At 41.1% G+C, this 11299-nt stretch overlaps 1 non-coding gene across 1 annotated transcript; it reads left to right on the forward strand.

Annotated features, from left to right (window-relative positions):
* Nucleotides 1-10111: 10111 nt before the first annotated feature.
* LOC122030697 lies at nt 10112-10217 on the forward strand. The gene has a single exon (XR_006125553.1). It is a non-coding gene; the product is annotated as a small nucleolar RNA R71 (small nucleolar RNA).
* Nucleotides 10218-11299: the final 1082 nt, after the last annotated feature.

Raw genomic sequence — 11299 nt, forward strand, 5'->3', positions numbered from 1 at the left:
TCCAATATCATATCAAAAATCCATCAAAAGGTATCACTCCATACAATATTCATAGGAAAAATCCAAAGACAATACTAAACAAAGTCTGATATAGAAAAAGGCCAAATAAAAACAAATAACGAACTAGTAGAGAACTGGCTCTACGTGCAGATGGGGGGCCAGCGACTGGAACTGCTCCGGACAGCTTCAACCTGAAAATATCAACAATGGAGGCGAGGTGAGTCCAACACTCAGCAGGTATAACTGATATGCATAATTAAACAAATAACATACAACACTAATCATGCGTACAGTCTCCTGAATACGAGAAGGAATAAATGCAACTGAAACGAAATCAGGAGATAACTGTACTAACCGGAATCAAGGTACAAAGGTAACAGGTCGTCAGACCGAAGAAATCATAATCCTGTATGCATGTCAATCAAATGCATCCATACAAATGCAGCATATAAGTGCATCAATCACAACAATAAAATGCAATAAATGCATATGGTGACCGTGCACTCGGACATCACTGCTCCTGACAGTGACTGAGTGGACGGGATGCTGTCGGAGTACTCCTGTCCTCTGTCCCCAAATCATAAATGGGGGAGCTCAATGCTCTCATCTCCCGGTACACAATGACGGGGAGGATATCTCTGCCGGCTACCACGCTGAGTCTCCTGACCAACGGAGCCAAACAGAGTCCACCATCTACCGGCTACCACGCTGCTACACTAAATGCCAACGGAGCCAAACAGAGCGGAACTGACTGCCGGCTACCACGCTGAGTCCTCAGACCAACGGAGCCAAACAGCAGAACCGCCACACACCTGCCTGATATACCACTAATCCATGGGTGGTGGTGGTGTGTGCAGTACATGTAACTGGCGATGAGCTCAACCATAGTGGAGCCGACAATCGCACAGCATGCAAACATGATGCATGATACTAAGCATGGCAATCTCATGAATAGCATAGCAAGATCCATACATAAATAAAAGGTGTACCACAAGTCAATGTATCGGATGGAAGGTACACAAACAGATAGGGTATCATATAAACCCTAGGTCCTGAACATGATGTATCACATGGTTGGGTCACTACCGAAAGCATGTATGGTCAGATAAATAATAACATGCAGTGCATAATAAATAAACAAACAACATGTAATAGATCATGTAGTGACCAACCGAATCAAAAGGATAACACAATCATTGCTATATGTTAAACACTTTATTATGCATATCAAAAGACATAAGTCAAAGTACCCGCCTCCGAGAATAAAGATCCAATCCGATACCGAGATACTCGTCTCGCGTCAAGGTCCTGTAATACATATACAGATTTAGCTAATTACCTATAAATTAATTAGCTAAATCAAATCTCAAACTAAATATAATCCATACCTATAAATTACTACTAAATGATCAACACACTCTTAGCAATGACTCCTACATTGTATTCAATATCCCCCTAAGCATTCTACCATCAAAATGAACACAAAAAAAAACTCACCAAGAAATAGGGATTTCCTCAGTTGATCAATGTCGGAGGTATACGTTGTGATACCGATGTCCAATCATGGTTAAATGCCCAAAAATTAGCAATCCATCACCCAACACCCATTTCAGCAGCTAGGGTTAACGCTTACCTCAACCCACAGCCAAAGCTGACCGCTGCCGGAAGAAGTAAATGCTGGCAACCCTCCTCACTCACTGAACCCTACTGAACAGAACGGAAGAATATCAGGAATACGACCATAGCACATAGTTAGATCCCAAACTTCAACTAAGTAATCCTTACCTTCTTGATCGTCGGAAATCAGAGGAAGAGAAGGTCGGCGGCAGTGCTAGGGCACCGCAAAGAGATTCTGTGCGTCTGCGCGATGAAGCCAGAAACAAAGAGGAGGCTCGGCAGAACCTAAGACAGAGGAGGAAGTTGGCCGATGATTTAGGGCATCGGCGACGGCTCGGTCAGTGGTGGTGACAGTGGCGCTAGGGCCCGGATCTGGTGGCCGGCGCAGGAAACTCCACAGCGAGGGGCGCCGATGGCTAGGTAGGGCTCGGCGCTAGGGAAGCGGCAAGGGACCGACGGTGTCGCGCGGGCACAAGTACAGAGAAGAGAAGGCGTCGGCTTCTCCCTTGGTCTGGGGCTTATGCACGCGTGGGAGAGGAGAGGAGAGAACCGCCGAGTGGTGGCGGTTAGGGCAAGCCGTCGGCGCCGGTTAGGAGAAGGAGAGGGCGTCGAAGGGCTTAGGGCACGGCACACGCGGGGAGAGGAAAAGAAACGGAGAGGAAAAGAGAAAATAAAGGAAAAAGAAAAAGGAAATATAAAATAAACAATTCCTCGCTTAAATGGGTCGCCTAAACAGGCTTTTCCCCGGACCCCGTTTTCATCCCCGTTAACTCGTCCATACGAGCTCCGAAAAATTTCCAAAAAATTCCGAAAAATTCCCTTATTAATATTCGCCTATTTTCCAGTATTTTACAATCCTAGCTTGGAGTTGCGCTACCTTCTCAACTTGGTTCATCCGGAGGTTCGTCAACTGGGTCCGGAGGATGTCACACCTCGCTAGCTTCGCTTCGGAGGTACCTTCGTGAAGCTCTAGGAATTTTTCCCAGAGATCTTTTGCAGAGTCGTAGCTTCCGATATGATTTATCTCCTAAGGTGGCAGAACGCTGAACAGGTGGAACTCAACCTTTCCGTTGGCGACAAAATCGGCTTGCTCCTTCTTGCTCCACGTGTTTTCTTCTTTCTCTTTCAGCGCTGCATATCCATATTTCATTATTAAAAGTATATCAAATTCAGTTTTAAAAAATACCTCCATTTTTCGCTTCCATGTAGCGAAATCTCCGTCAAACTTTGTAGGATGAATATTTGCTCCGGCCATCGTCTTGATCATTGTGCTTCAGTCGACGGTTAGTCCTTCTGAGGCGGTCTGTCTCTGATACCTATTGTAGGTGCAGCGGAGGCCGGCAAGAGGGGGGGTGAATTGCCTGCAAATAAAAATTATACCCTCCTCAAACTTTCAACTCAAAAATAGCAACACTAAAAATAAAACAATTAAGGAAAAAGAAATAGAGAAGACCCGGAATTAACTTGGTTACAACCAAGACGGTTGTTAATCCAAGGCGATGAAAAGCGCAGTAAGAAAACTCCTTCTCTGAAGGCGGGGAAGCCTTTTACAGACTTAGAAAGCTCAACAGTTGTTAGGAAATCTAATACTGAGTTCAATGAATAATTCCTAGCTCTAGGGGCCTTTATATAGCTCCTGGAAAGTCTATCCCGAGGTTCCAAGGTGCCTCCAACAAGGTTCAAGGCGCCTCAAGCTCGGTCAGCGGATAAAATTTTATCCGCAGCGTAAACGGTCAAAACTGACCTGTTGAAGGCGCCTTCATCAAGCTTTAAGGCGCCTTCATGTTGAGGGCACCTTCATTCTTCATGAAGGCACCTTCAAGATGGTTTCCAGCTTGTGCTTCTTTTCCAGCTTGTTACGCTCCGCAAGTGTACGGAAATGTCGCAAGTAATATAAAAGATTATCGTATCCACAGGGACTGGAATAAGCACTAGAAATGTCTCAATGCGAATTAGCTAAACAACTATCCAATTGTTTCAAATGCAAAGTGAAGGTAAACAAATCTAATATTAAAGATCAACAAACAAGAGTTTAGTGTTTTGGGTTATGATAAAGGGAGATTCTAGGAATTTCGGTTTCTTTGTAAGATTTCTTGAATGTAAATGGTTCACCAATTCTTATCTCTCAATTGCCAAACTCTTGTAGAAAGTTGCCGGTTCTCTCTTGCAATAGATAACCGGCTAAGGACTGAGAAATGTATCTAAATATGATCAATTAGACGTGAACCTACGTTGTCCTTACACAGAAGCGCACCTATTACTATGCCTTCCTCGGATATCAACATAGAAGCCCACAACTTATTAATCTATCAAGATACAAGAAACTAATCATAAGATCCATCCTACTCTCTTGAATATTCCTATTTCCTCTTCAAGATTATCTCTCAAACATCCTTACACGGGCTTGCACCTGTCACGTGGATCCCTCGGATGATCGAGTGAGAGTTTATCTTTACAAAGTCCACAAGAAATCCAAACAATCAATCAAGAATAAGAATTAAGCACAAATCACCATTAATCATTCAAGATCTAATTGATACAAGCAAGACAATGTCATTGAAACAAGAAAAAGGCAAATCCATAAGAGATTACATCAATCCATCATACACATACTCCCTTAATCCTAGAATACAAGATCTACTCCATGAATCGAGGAAGAATACCCGAAGAAATAAAGATAACAAGCATTTCTTAAATCCCCAATCCAAGAAACCAAGAAAAGGGGGAAAGAGAAAACTTATCTAAGAAGAAGCCTCGTCTTCGGATCCAATCCTCGCTCCGGAGTCGAAATCGTCAAGAACTCCCCTCGAATCGCCCAGAAATCCTCCCAAGAATGGGAGGAAACCACCAAATCTTGCCTTCTCCCAAAGGGGGAGAGATCCCCTTTCAATTCATGAAGGAGGGTTTAAATAGAGGAGGAAATCGGGCGCCACACGGCCCCATGACACGGCCATGTCCAGTTCCTTTTCTGCCAAAGCTGCACGGCCGTGTGACTCACACGGCCAGGACCCTTCTGTTCTCTGGAAATGCTACACGGCCGTGTGGTGCACACGGCCACCACCTGCTTGGCCTCTGGAAACCTCACACGGCCGTGTGGTGCATACGGCCACCACCTGCTTGGCCTCTGGAAACCTCACACGGCTGTGTAGATCTACACGGCCATGTAAGGCATCTGCTCTAATTTCTTCAAATCAAGACACGACCGTGTGAGATTCACACGGCCATGTCCTCTTCCCTTCCTGTTAAAACCACACGGCCGTGTGTGGTACACGGCCTGATACTCTCTCCCTTCAATTCCTTCCAAGCTTGCCCGAGGACGCATAATCTTCACCAATTTCGACTCCTATGTACAGAAAATGCACAGAAAGCAGATCTCCGAACCAAAAGAGTAAATATGCTAAAAGGAAAGCTGGAAATATAAAAGTGCATAGATCAAGCATGCTCAAAGTATGTAAATGTGCGTAAAAACATGCATAAAAGAGTATATAATCTACGCACATCACACCCCCATACTTAAACCTTTGCTTGTCCTCAAACAAAATGCTGCAGTCTAAATTCATATGTTCTACAACACATTCATAAAACCTCGTGCACTTTCCTAACTCTATCAAAAAGTTTCATCAACAAGCGTGATCATGGAAACAAGTAACGTATGGTTCAAGCATAAGAATCCTGTGCACAGTGTAAAAGTAACTCAACACCCTTTAAGTTTCAATCCATGTCCTAGTCAAGTCGTCATCAAATTTGAATTCCTAGTGTTTCCAGTGAAAGACAAGTAACCAGTGATAGGCACTTACTCACCATTAACTTGGTTCATAATTCTCAACTAACCCAAGGTCTCAAAGGTGTGCTCAATCTCAAGGGAAGCTAAGCAGTCATTTCCCCAGTAACCTAACTCGGTCTCAAAGGGGTGACTTGCTAGATTCCACTCATGACAACTGTTTTTTATATCCCTTATTTTTTTTTATATAAGTGTTTGCATTGTGCAAAACTTATTCACAAATGTACTTTTAGCACACATGTTGGAATATTTTGATTTTTCCAAATGAGCTTTAATGATTTGAGCCTCATCCAGTAACTAAAATGAAAGTTGAGAAATCACCATGGAAACCAAGTACTAAGCAAACAAGATGAATCATGACTATTTCAATGACATCAACTATTCAAGCATCAAGCACAAGTGTAGTGAAGATAAAATCCTTAAGGTTGAACCAAAACTAAAACTCATCACCATAAGATTCTTAGCTTATTAATGCTTCCCAAGATAGAAAAAAGAACTACACAAAGTTTACTACTAGCATCATTCGAACATCATGAATCAAGACAATAATCATGCTAACATTTCACTTGAATCCAAGAAAGCATATAAGTGAAGATTTGATGTTCTCAAAATTGCCATGATTATTTCAAAAACAAGCAAAATAAAGCAACAAGCAATGAAAATAAGAACCAACATGAAAAACTCACAAAAACTAAAAACTACATGACACCCCCCCAGACTTAAACTTTTCATCGTCCCGATGAAATCAATATGGTGGAGGAGGTGGAGGTGGACGAGGGAAAGGAGGTCTACGACGTGGTTGGCCAATAGGAAAACTAGGAAAACCTGGAATCTCACCCAAGGATCTATGATACTCATATAAAGCATCTACTTGTTGGCTAGAAAGCATCATGCTCTGCATAAAATCTCTCATCCTAGCCTGATCAGTATCATAATCCTGCACAAACTCAGCCACTTGACCTTGAAAATTCCTCGTAAACTGAAAATGATTTTGTACCTCCCTAAACTGATCATCAGATAAAGAGAAGCGCCCCTCCAATATTTTTCGTTGGGCATCTTGCTTCTCATGAAGTGATTCTAGAGACGTACGAAAATCTGAAAAATCAAACCTAGAAGATCCCATGCCATATGCAAAAGAATGCCTGGCAGGCTCCATAAAACTAGAAGGCTGCGGGTGTCCAGATGACGAGAGCTCATGATGTGGCTCAGTGTCTCCAGGTATAGAATGGTTATCCTCAAAATCTAACTCAGAAATTACCCAATTAGCCGGGTTACGAATAGTAGTTCGTTCAGGAAAAGGAAGGGGTAAAGGAGAACCACTCCTCCTAGGAAACGCGAAACCATTCTTATCCCGAATGATCATTTTCATAGCAAGACATGCATCAATGTCAATCATGTCATTACCATGAATTATTTCCAACCCATCAACATCAAGATTTAAATTATAAGCTATTCGGGTAATCAAACCACCAAAAACAATTGATCCCGATGATGCCCTAGCAGATCTTAATAAGGTTTGAACAAAATGAAAACCAGAATCAAATTCAACCTTATAAAGCATAGCCCATAAAGCATAAAGCTCTATCTTTTTAACCACCCCATCACTCTCTCCCCTACCAAAAATAGTTTTACTCATGACTCTATGTAGATACTTAAAGATGGGGTTTTGCATATGGGAGGCCTTAGCTCTTGAAGGCTCATAAGGTTGATCTAACCCAGTTATTGCATTCCAAAAATGATTCCAATTAAACCTTGGATTAAACCTACGAGGGCTACCGGTAGTTAATCCAAAACAAGAATTAAAGTCACTAAATGCCCATAGAAATTCTTGATTCATTAGTCTAAATGAGATTTTTTCAAAATAATCATCTTCATTAGTAAAATGGACATCCAATGAACTTAAAAATTCCAAAACAAGACGAGGATATGTAGGCAAATGTGTGTACATAATATCACTCCAATCCAAAAACCCAATCATCAAATCTACATCTTCCCTAATTCCAAGCATATCAAGAACAGTTGGGTCCATATATCTAGTACACACTATCTTTCTATTGACAAGAATTGCAAATCTAGTTATTTGATCATCATTTCTAAACACAATATTGAATTCATTGTCATTACCTTCGTTGCGTGAAGTCCTTTTGCCTTTGCCCTTCACTGATTGTTTTCCTTTGTCCCTTGATGGCTCCTTCTCTTTGTCTCCACTGGATCCACCACCTCCTTTGCGAAGTTTCTTCAAAATGTTGGACATCTTGATGAGTTTAGATAGGGGAAGAATTATCTAGGGTTGGAAAAATGGAACTCAAAGAACAAAACTTCAAAGAGCAAAGATCTTAGGTTAGGAGAACAAAAAGTCCAAGTCTTAGAGAGGAGGAGAATCCGGATCTAAGAGATCTTGAGAGATTAGGGAGGAGTTTTTAAGAGATTGGGAGAGAAAGAGATGTTTTGGAGAGTTGGGGGTGTGCGGAACACGGCCAAGATCTGGCCGTGTAAGGTAGAAAGAAGACTTTAATAACTCTCCTACGTGGGCCGTGCAGATCCACACGGCATCCCCCTCTTCCTTCTCTGGATTCTTCGCACGGCCGTGTCTGGGACACGACCTTTCCATCTTTCTTCTCGGGATTCTTTACACGGCCGTGTTTGGGACACGGCCTAGACCTTTTTCTCCTCGGGAGATCCTACACGGCCGTGTCTGGATGACACGGCCCAAGCACTTCCCTTCTCTGCAACCTTTGCCTGGCCGTGTATAGCACACGGCCGGGCTCTGTTTTGCACCTAACCTGAAAACAAAATCAAGAGAATGCATCAAACTAAAAGAAATTAAAATACAAATCAAAACTAACTAAAAGAACCCTTGGGTTGCCTCCCAAGAAGCGCTTGTTTAAGGTCTTTAGCTCGACCAAACTTGATCATTCACTTCTTTTCCTCGCCCTTGGAGGACAGATATATTTTTCGTTTTTGTTGGGAGATCTTCTCCCAACATCTTCCACCACATTGTCTCCTTCGTTTGGTGGCCTTCCATGAGGATGGAAATTCCATTCCTCAAGTTTATAAATGCTTGTCCTGCTACAAGCATTTAAAAGAGACGAGACATGGTTAGAGATATTAGATAAATCATATTCCAACCTTTCCTTACCAATTACCAAAGAAAGCTTATGATTTTTGACATCAATTATAGCTCCAGTTGTAGCAAGGAAAGGTCTTCCTAATATGATAGGAATCTTGGGGTCCTCTTCCATGTCCAACACGACAAAATCTGTGGGAATAACATTCCCATCCACCTCTACTGGCACATCCTCTATAATACCCAAAGGGTACCTGTAGGAATGATCGGCAAGTTGAAGTGCCATAGTAGTAAGTTTAATGTTTTTGAGACTTAATTTATTACAAATTGAATAGGGAATGAGGCTAACACTTGCCCCCAAATCACAAAAAGCTTTTTCAAAAAATTCTTTTCCTATGTTGCAAGGAATATAAAAGCTCCCTGGGTCCTTTAGTTTTGGGGAAGTGTTCTTCTCCAAAATAGCACTACATTCCTCACTAAGCGCAATGGTCTCAACCTCTCCTCTTCTTCTCTTGTTTGACATGAGATCCTTCAGGAATTTGGCAAATCTAGGCATTTGAAGAATAGCATCAATAAGAGGTACCTCTACACAAATTTCCTTAACTTTTTCTAAAAACTTGCCAAATTCTTCATCTTTCTTGAGCATTGTAAGTCTCTGAGGAAAAGTGACAGCTTTGCTCTGATGGTTCAGTGGGAGAGTCTCTTCAACCTCAATGGTACTCTCCTCATTAGCTTGAATCTGATTTGGTATAAGAGGAGAGAGCTCTTCTTCTTTTTGTATCCCTTTTGGAGCAGTCACTTGGGAGTCTCCCAAGGTCCGTTCGCTCCTAAGCTCAATTCTATTGCAATTCTCCATAGGATTCACATCAGGTTTTCCTGGAAGTTGTCCTGGTGCTCTGGATGATGAGGAAGCTAGTTGGGCAATTTGACTATCCTGGATCTTTTGATGCTTTTCAGAATTATCCATTCTCTGAATGAGCTTTGCTAAATCTTGCTTCATTTCATTCTGACTTGAGATAATTTCTTCAAGCATCTTTTCAATATTTGACTTTGGTAAGCCTTGAGAAGATAGATGTTGAAAATTTTGTTTCCCAGCTTGAAAATTTGGTCTTGCCCCCATAGAAGGTCCTTGATCTTGATTATTTCTGTAAGAAAAATTGGGATGGCTCTTCCATCCAGGGTTATAAGTATTTGAGTATGGGTTGTTCTGCCTTTGATTATAACTCATGATTGCATCACATTGTTCCAGTTGATTGATTTGTGCAGTGATAGCTCCCAATGGATATGAGTCATTTGAGTGCTCTGAACTCCCACATACTTCACAAGATGTACTAATAGCATTGACCATATTAGCACTAGTCCCCATATTCTCAAATTTCTTTGTAAGAGCGTCCAATTTTGTAGATAAAAGAGTGACTGCATCTACATCAAACTTCCCTGATGCTTTAATTGTTGGGTTTATAGAAGAATAGCCACCACTTCTTTCGTTTGCCCATTGATGATGATTTCGTGCTACACTGTCAATAATTTCTTCAGCTTCATCTAAACTTTTATTCATAAGTGCCCCTCCAGCAGCTGAATCAAGGGACACTTTGGTATGATAGTTGATACCATTATAAAAAGTGTGCAACACTAACCATCTTTCCAACCCATGATGTGGGCATTGTCTGAGCATACTATTATATCTATCCCATGCTTCAAAAAGAGATTCTGAGTCAGTTTGCTTGAAGCTTGCAATTAAATTCCTCATATGAGCTGTTTTGCTTGGTGGATAGAATTTATCAAGAAACTGTTGCTCACACTGCTCCCAAGTGGTGATGCTATTAGGGGCCAAAGAATTCAGCCATTGCTTTGCCCTATCTCTTAAAGAAACCCCAAATAATAATAATCTAACTGCTTCTGAAGGAACTCCATTCATTTTCATGGTACCACATATTTCATAAAAGACCTCTAAGTGTTGATTGGGGTCTTCATGAGGTCCTCCACCAAATTGGTTCTGCTGCACCATAGATATAATTGCGGGTTTGATCTCAAAGTTATTAGCTTCCACTGAAGGTCTTGAAATACTAGATCGAAAACCTCTTGCATAAGGTGCAGCATAATCCTTGAGTGGTCTATTCGCCATGTTCAAATGTTCCTGTTCTTCAATTTACCTTTGCAGAATTCTTCTTTTATGGAAAGTTCTGTCAATCTCAGGGTCAAAAGGAAAGAATTCCCCTGCAAAGTTAGATCTTCGCATACACAAGAACAAGATAGCAAATGACAATTCAACAGAAAAAGAAAAAAAAATAAAAGAATCAAAAATGCAGAATTGAATTTGTACAAAAAGAATTAACAAGAAGTAAAAGTTATACAAGAAAGTAAAAACAGAAATCTAATGATTAGTTACAACTATGCAATATGAAAGGAAAACAAATGTTATGTTTAGTCTAACTCAATTGATAATTCCTAATGTTATAACGTAGTCCCCGGGAACGGCGCCAAAAACTTGTTACGCTCCGCAAGTGTACGGAAATGTCGCAAGTAATATAAAAGATTATCGTATCCACAGGGACTGGAATAAGCACTAGAAATGTCTCAATGCGAATTAGCTAAACAATTATCCAATTGTTTCAAATGCAAAGTGAAGGTAAACAAATCTAATATTAAAGATCAACAAACAAGAGTTTAGTGTTTTGGGTTATGATAAAGGGAGATTCTAGGAATTTCGGTTTCTTTGTAAGATTTCTTGAATGTAAATGGTTCACCAATTCTTATCCCTCAATTGCCAAACTCTTGTAGAAAGTTGCCGGTTCTCTCTTGCAATAGATAACCGGCTAAGGACTGAGAAATGT

This window comes from Zingiber officinale, chromosome 10B (genome assembly GCF_018446385.1).
Source record: "Zingiber officinale cultivar Zhangliang chromosome 10B, Zo_v1.1, whole genome shotgun sequence".
Classification (NCBI taxonomy): domain Eukaryota; kingdom Viridiplantae; phylum Streptophyta; class Magnoliopsida; order Zingiberales; family Zingiberaceae; genus Zingiber; species Zingiber officinale.